The following is an 8443-nucleotide window of genomic DNA, read 5'->3' on the forward strand; positions in this document are numbered from 1 at the left end:
TATTAGTTGAAAGGTTCCGTAGCCATGAGCCCATGGCGCGCGGCTCCGTATACGCGTTACTTTTTCTCCATGGGTATAACGAGCACGTAACGATCAGTTATAATAGTGACGTAAACCGAAAGCCTTGGGGCAGCCAATGTGCTCACATGGGTCGTATGTACTTACATACCTACTACCATGTACCTCACTATAGATATGTATATAATAGACGGTATTCGTGTACCGAGACAATCGCTAATAGTAAGAAACAATTATTAATATTAACGCTCGATGAAAAGAAAGGAAGAGAAAATTTTTTACGCGCTTAACCTACGTACATAATATACTTATATATTTGCCTGAACTTCGGATATTCGCGAATCGAACGGCGGTTTATTCGTAAATTGTTGGCAATTTTTTTAATTTTTTTTTTTTTTCGGTCCAGGGATTCGGCCACCTTTCTAAAATAAGCGCAGTGACGATCTGGAGGTGTAGAATAAAAAGGTGCTAAAAAGTGAGAAAAAAATGAAATTTCGGCACCCGCCTTTTACTTGGTATATGTTCGATTCAAAAGTATATAGCGATAATTAATTTATACTCGCTGCTAAGAGTTGTTGAAAATTATTAAATTTCGGAACAAGCACTTTGCGAGTATTACCCGAATCGGATTAAACCGAGTCACCGGTTTGATAAGATTTTAATATAGATTATTACATACGTTATCTCATCCGTTGTTGCGGCGATAAAACTTTTCCACCATGTGTGACATACGTGAATTTTGTGATTTCCTAAAAACGAAAAGCGTGTCGATTGCTGCCGAATGGACAGGGAGAAACGAAAAAGAATTAAAATGAAAAAAAAACAAACCATATGCAACACGTGTATTATTTCGAACCGCGTACACCCGTAATAGTAGTTCGGTCCACCTCGTTGTAAAGTGCAGAGGAAAGTTGAGACTTTGAGAACGGATAATAACGATGAAGCAATATTAGAAAGTGGATGTATAGGAAGTGATACCGAGGGTCCATACCAGACACTACAATGTGTATAGTTACAACTATTGTAATGGTACATTTTCGTTCGGACGTGCGACTCGGAAAAAAGATTGACAAAAAAAAATAACGAACGATTATTATCGTCGTGTTCCATCCCCTCGCTCGTACTCTTCTTTATTCTTTGACAGAAAAGTCAGTCGCTATAATACATAAGGTTACAAGGTACGAAACGGAACAGTGAGTTCCTAATAAACCGACGTTGTCCACATAGGATTTTATCCCTCTCTAGATTTTATTTTATTTTTTTTTCATTTTACTTTTTTCTCTTTTTCTCATCTCCTTTTCCCCTACGCGAAATAATAACTGTGTTGGTACAAATTTTCTTCACACCACACGCAGATGTGTTATACGTATTGCACAACTATTTTCCATCGTCCTTGTATGCCATGTGTAACTGTGTGGTAATATTCCGGCGTATATAAACGGAGGGGCTATTGAAATTTTATATTTTATATCCGCGTACGAGGAGACGAGATTTCGTTGTTTTTTTTCCCCCCTCTCCTTATTTCATTTTATTCTTTTTTATTTATATCATTTCTATTTTTTCGTCGTTTTTGACCTCACGTATTTTTACCTGGCGCTACAAAAGCGGCGGCGAGAGAGGGTCGAAAACGGGCAACGCGCGTTATCCGCAGCATCTTTGTCAAGCGGACAAAGGAACTCTTCTCGCATCGTCCCTTATATTCTCAAAGGGGGAACTCGAATCACTTTTATTACGTTCGCGGGGCGAGGAAAAAAATTTGTTTTTATCTTCTTCTCGGTTCGGTTCTCATTCGTATATATATATAATGCGGGGTCAGTTAAAATTCGGCTATGGATTTATTTTTTTGGAGACCGAGACGAAGAAGGATCGTCGAAATGGTTCGAATTAATCGAAGGATTTTCGGCGGAATTAGACGAAGTCGGGGCGTCTTTTGGAGGCGCGTGGCGAGGAAGGGCGAACGGGGGTAAGTACGAGGTCGCGCAGGGCGGATCTATCGAGGCTGCGAAACGCCGGGATCTGGGTCAAATATGGGTCACGGGGTCGCCTCTTTCATTGATCGAATCTAAGCGTTGAATTTTCCCTTGTTTTCCCGCAGCCCCGCGCCCAAACGCTTTTGGCAAAAAGACGCCCCCCCACCCCCCTTCCACCCCACCCCCTCCAACGAACCACCCACTTTTTCTTTTCCTCCACTTCCAATTCTACGTCAACTTCCGGCGCCAACATTCTTCCCTCTACTTCACCGCCGTATCCTAATAAACCCGAGCCGCCGGAATCTCCCCTTTCCCCAAAACCTGCGGGATGAAATATTCTTTTTTTTTTCTTTTTTTTTCCTGATACTTTTTTCGGTCCGATAGGGCGAATACAGGGAGAAACTTTTTTATCTCCGATTTTTCCTCTACTTTACGCATATCGGCTTGTTTTTCCGACGACGTATATTATACATTTATACATGGATGCTCAAGTTCCTTATTTACACGGAACGTAAATGTACATGGTTCGGAAAAATAGTAATTGAAACGCGGGAAATGAAATTTTGTTTTCAAGGAGCCTTGTGCTGCTTTTATCCAGATGTAACGTCGGCGTATACGTCCGTAACGTCGCGACTTGTATATTTTCTCTTCGTTGAGTAGGAGAGGAGAAGAGAAGAAAAAAAAAAAAAAGGTGGGAGTAAAAATCGAAAGAAAACTAAGAAAAAATGAAGGTTATTTTATCCGTGTATTTTATCGAGACGGAACGGAGTGCAGTGACAGGCGTCTCGGGGTATTTTCTTAACACCATTTCGTCGGGTTTGAAGTTCGAGAAGAGCTTCGGCGAGCTGGGGTGTGGTGTAAAAGCGTTAGAAAAACTAGAGTGACGTCTGAGTGACGAGAGTTGCTCGGGGGGGAGTTCAGTTTATAATACGTCCCGTGCACGACGCACGTAATTAAGATATCGATATTTACCTCGCCCCGTAGATAAATTACGCATTTCATGACACTACTTGAAAAACGTATTCAAGTATTTCGAAGAGGTTCGAAATTCTAAATAATATTCTCAGGCTTATCGACCCATATCCCGTGGGATATTTATCGCGTATGTAACGCACAAGTTCGGGAGATGCGCGCGGATCGAATTATTCCACGCCTAATTGTAGGGGCGAGTAATGCGGAGTGAAAACTCGCGAGATAAAAATAAGATTTCAGATTATCTTTCGTCGGCACTCTCTTAGAAATCGCCTCTGTGTGTGAAACATTTTTTTTCATCTCATTACGCCACTACGATTCGACTTTTGAAATCTAGGCGGATAAGGTTTTCCGAAAAGCGGTCCGATCGGAGAACCAGCTGGGCGCATGGCCTATAAATATCAGTCGTGAAACCAGCGAAGGACAGCGAGTAAAAAACACCTGGGCAACCTCCGAGGCATAAATTATAAACGTCGTACGAACTAGAGATCGGATGCTGAGCGCGGTACAGATCCTCCGAGAATTGCCTCTTCGTTGTTTCCCTTTCGCCATTAAATTTTTTCACGGGAATCGCAACGATAAAAACGATCAGAATCAGCGATCGTTGAGCGGGGATCGCGCGAACTCGCTCTATTATCTCTACGCAATCGGGAGGGGGATTGTAGCGCGGATGGAAAGAGGAAGAAAAAAATCTCCCCGAGTGAGTCGACGTGTGGAAAGTAAAGTAAAGGAAAGGAAAGGAAAGGAAAGGAATGGAATGAAAAGGAAAGGAAGGAAACAAGAGGAATAAAAGAAAAAGGAAGCGGTAAGGGAAAGGAAAGGAAAGAAAAGGAAAGGAAGGCCTGTCGCGCTACGGTCGTTCGAGGTCGTTTCGTTGCCCGTGTGGTAAGAATCCCTCAAGGGTTTCGATCCGGTGAATTTTCCCAGTGCATCATCATCGTGCGCTCTCGCCCGTTTCGAACGAGGCGAGAGCTTCGCCGAACTTCGGCAGTGTTCTCTCTCCGCAGGGCGGAGAGTGGAGCGAGTCGAGCGGGGCCGAGGCGACGAGTCGAGTTCCGAAGGCTGTGCGAGCGAAGTTCGAGCCTAGAAACACGAGCTAGGCGATGCCTCGGCATCGTAGGAACATCAGGAGGAACAACGGCGGCAACGGCAGAGGCCGAGGCGGCTTCGGACCACCCGTAGCATAGACGAGGGGAGAGGTCGTTGACCCGCACACGTGGAGCGGCGCAAAGTAGGCCACGCCGTGACATCACAGAAAATCAAGATGGCCGTTGGGTTCCCACAATGCCTCGCGGGCCACATCGTCGTCGTCGTCGTGTCGTATAAAAGCCGAATAACCGAGAGCCGCCCTCCGCGCGCTCTCCTATCGAGTCTCCCAAACGGACGACGAGAGCGAACCTCCCCACCGGGGAAGAATCCTCTTCCGTATCCCCCCAAAAAAAAAAAAAAAACCTACGGAAAAAATACCGAGCTCATTTTCATTTTTCCCTTCGTTCGCCCGTTTACTCGGCCATTTATTTTTCACAAGTTTAGTTCGAACCTTTTGTTTCTCCGTGCGCACGTGTGCGGTACACCCGGTCGGATCGATCGTGGACCGCTTCGCGCGTCTGGACAAATTTTTTCGCGTGGCCGGGGCACGGCTGCGAAGCGAGTTGTCCGAGCGAGCTCGGCCGCGAGGCGGTCCACGATCGATTCGACCGGGTGTACCGTGCACGTGTGTGCGCTCCGTGCGTCCGTAATGTCCGGAAACGGAAGAACCGCGCGCGATTCGCAGCTGCTGCTCAGTTTTGTAATATTTAAATACCCCTGCAGCACGATGCAACGGGATATAATATATGAACGCGGAGACTGTACGTAGGTTCATTATTGGGGAGAAAAAGTCCCTTCCTCTCTCATCTCCTCGCACTCGTACATGTGTACGGTGCGCGTGTAACCATGCACTACACTGTACACACCGATACGCTCCGGTTCTTGGGGCTGCTGCAGCGCGATCGTAAACTGGGAACTGTATAGTACAGTAATATAGAGACGGGGCGCAATCCTTTGTCCTTGTATCACAGATGAAAAGTTGGGCGGAAAAACTGTTCGGAGAAAAGAGGATGGAAAGAGAGAAGAGCGACGCGAACGGGATCTCGTTTTGTATGTATACGTTTACGTACTATGGAGATCAAAGTTTCATAATAAATAAATAGATAAACTTATAACTCGTTTTAGATTGCATAAACGCCCATTACGCTCCGTATATTATACCTAATAATAATATGTGTAACTCATTTATTAATAGGTTCGTGCAAAAAGTGACACTCGGGTGTGTCATCGTTCGGAATATATATTTATCGCGGGTTATGTAACGGGTGTGTAACGCACCACCGTCTTATACGTGCCCACGTATACCTGAGTATATAATATTCGTCGTATCTTATCCGTCCGACGACTAGTCGGTTAAAAGTAGATACAGCGTAAGTTTGCCAATCTCTGATAGAAACGTTTAAACGTATTATTAGGTTTGACGTAACTACCGGTGCAACAAAAATTCGAGGAACTCGAGGGCCGATGCACACAGAGTCCGTAGCGCACGTGACGCGAAAACAAAACGAAGAAAATTCGATTTCATCTTACGCCGCGGTGTGCCTACAGCTACACCAAAAGACGCAGGTGTGCCTTGATATGCTCGACTGTTGTACGACATCTTAATATACATTTCGAGTTTGAGACTTGATTTCTCTTTCGAATAATAATAGCGGTGCACAAAAATTTTCGAACATCCCGCAACAGTCATGCAACGAATTGTATTTGTGCATTGAACCTTATGGGAGATAAGTGTGCACACGTTTACAACGCGAGGGCAGTGAGCTCGTTCTCCTTACGCTCGGTATGGTGGTGCACTTTGAGTTTTCAAGGTCGGCAACGTGTTCGGTTACTTTTACTCTCGACAATGGGTCGTTGTGGAGTCATACGGGGAGAGGAATTCCGCGATATTTCACCTTTCGAACGCGAACGTGACGACGTCCTGACGTAACGAGGACCCCCTGAATTACAACGAACCGCAACGATTGTGTAGGAGCGATAACGACGAGCGTTTGTTTGATTTCGATTAGAGAGGGATAAAAAGGATAAATAAATTTGAAAATCTTCCGGCTTATTTATCGAAGCTATTTGCTATTGGTGTTTCAGAAATCGGTACATTTGTATGCATTGTGTGCATTGCGCAGCTCTGATTTATCGTGTAAACTTTTTACTAATTGCTCAACCGTTTTCCGTCGGATAGCTTTTTAATTGTAATTATATGTTATTTGGTTTACACGAATTGATCCGTGAAGTTGGCCTTTTGAAATTGTGGATTGCATACTGATGCAGTTTCTTTCGAATGCAGGTTTTTTTTCGTCTCTTTCTTATTTTTCCTCCTTGACTCGATCTTTTTTAACGATCCAGTGGGATAAGTATGATCGTCGCAACGTAGACGGAGTAGATATGCGATCGTTAGGTAAGGAATGAATATTTTCAAAGAAAATTATAGTCAAAGTTCAAATAATTAACATGATGATAATGAAGTTGTTCGATGAGAAATAAATGTTTTTACAATCTATACAGCGTGACCTTTTTTGATTGCGATTAATTTGCTTTTAGATTAGTTTTGCCGCATTAAAAAAATCTGCGGATTACCAAAAAGGACTCCGCGAATCGGAAGAATTTAATTTTCGGCAGAGAAATTAATTAAAAAACAAAGGTGAATAATTGGAATTTGGAATATTCAACGCCATCTGAACGCTAGGGGCAAAACTTCGTTGCGCGTGAGTCGGATTCTGTATCTGTGGAAGAGATGCCAAGTAAAACGCTATCCTGGACCGATAAAGATTTCCTGTTTATTCTACAATCGATAAGTCTTAAGTTGCGGGGAATCGAATATATTGAGTAGGTCTACCGCAACCAGCGAACACGTTGATAAATTTTTGTTGGTAACAAACGTAACATTAAAATATTTTTGTGAGTAAATTCAATAGGAGTTGAATATTTATGAATATAATAGCTTTTTCCCTTTTCACCTGTAGAAAGGTTTTGAAAAAAAAATTGATTAAGGAATTCAAGTTAGCTTGACGGTGAAATTAGTTCGTTGAGTCGTCGATAGAAAAAGCAGCACCTTATGGAACGACTCGAGGTTCTCGAAATGTTATCCAATGTGGTTTGAAGTTATGATTTTTTCTCACAAAAATGAAAAAATCTATCGCTTGGACCCACGTATGAATGACTTGCCTTCTTCAGAACATGGCGTGGATATTGAGACAATAGGTAACGTGAATTAGGAGGATTTTGATTATTGTAATGTTCATGAGCTTTCGAACGCTTAACTTTAGGCAATGTAAAATTATTGACTTGCATGCAATGCCAAATTGCAGAGCAACAGGCGCAAATGTGACATGCCGAAAATGTATTAATTCGTCGAAAATAAAATAGTTCAAGCATAGATATATTAAACAATATATCTATGGTTCACGTAAATATTGTGCCAATATTTGGAAATATATTTTTTTCGAATAGAAAATGTATTTTGACTTGGAGCGAAAAAATCCGTCGATTCCAAATCAAGTTAGAAATAAATCTGATTGAAAATTCTCGGACTTTTCCCATTTTGGCGCGATAAATTGGCGTTAAATCAGTCACTTTTACAGATAGAATTATTACACAAATTTGTCGAGTGAATGCGTTTTACGTTCTGTTATGTATACTGATCTCTACTAAATTTTTCTTTTCAGAAAACAAACTTGCATTCGACGATGCAGCGTGGCTCCTGATCGAGAATACAAGACTATCCTCGGAATATCTATACTAGGCACATCATTATATGTTCGGTGTGAATAAATTGTAGGAATGAATCACATAAATTGTGCACATTATTAGAACTATGTATTCCAAACAGGAATGTTGTCCAAACTATTATTTATTAGGAATGAGTTATAACGTAATGTAAAAAAGCTGTATGCCATTCGATATTTTGTTAAGAACTATTCGATTATTGATCTTAGGTGTACGGAAGAGGAGTGTTGTTCACACTATTGTAACTCGTTATCAGATTGAAAGAAAGATTGTGTCCGCAAGAATGAGACCATCAACGGCATGACAATGTTGCATCATGTATTTTCGAACGTTGATTTTCAATAAACCTCAACTATTACCAATACGCAATTGTTAATTTACTATCCATGACACTCGTCCACACATCAATCCCCTGTGTATAAAGTCTCTTTCGAAATTTTTTTTTTTTTTTTGGTATCAGGAGAACAGGATACCCGAGGAGGTATTCCAAATCCGGAAATAAAAATTTTTGTCGAAAATAAAATTTTGTATCAGGAGAACAGAAATCCTGAGGAGGTATTCCGAGACCGGGGGCCTCATCCTGTGTGTGCATTCCATCCTGTGTGTAGAGTCTCTTTCGAAATTTTTTTTTTTTTTGGTATCAGGAGAACAGGATACCCGAGGAGGTATTC

At 42.2% G+C, this 8443-nt stretch overlaps 1 long non-coding RNA gene across 2 annotated transcripts; it reads left to right on the forward strand.

Moving 5' to 3' along the window:
- The first annotated feature begins 5105 nt into the window (after positions 1-5105).
- LOC125500322 lies at positions 5106-8136 on the forward strand. Of its 2 annotated transcripts, XR_007277642.1 has the most exons (3): positions 5623-6444; positions 6588-7247; positions 7712-8136. It is a non-coding gene; the product is annotated as an uncharacterized LOC125500322 (long non-coding RNA). The 2 variants fall into 2 exon arrangements; XR_007277641.1 differs by lacking the exons at positions 5623-6444; positions 6588-7247 and adding an exon at positions 5106-5615.
- Positions 8137-8443: the final 307 nt, after the last annotated feature.

Source organism: Athalia rosae, chromosome 3 (genome assembly GCF_917208135.1).
Source record: "Athalia rosae chromosome 3, iyAthRosa1.1, whole genome shotgun sequence".
Classification (NCBI taxonomy): Eukaryota; Metazoa; Arthropoda; class Insecta; order Hymenoptera; family Athaliidae; genus Athalia; species Athalia rosae.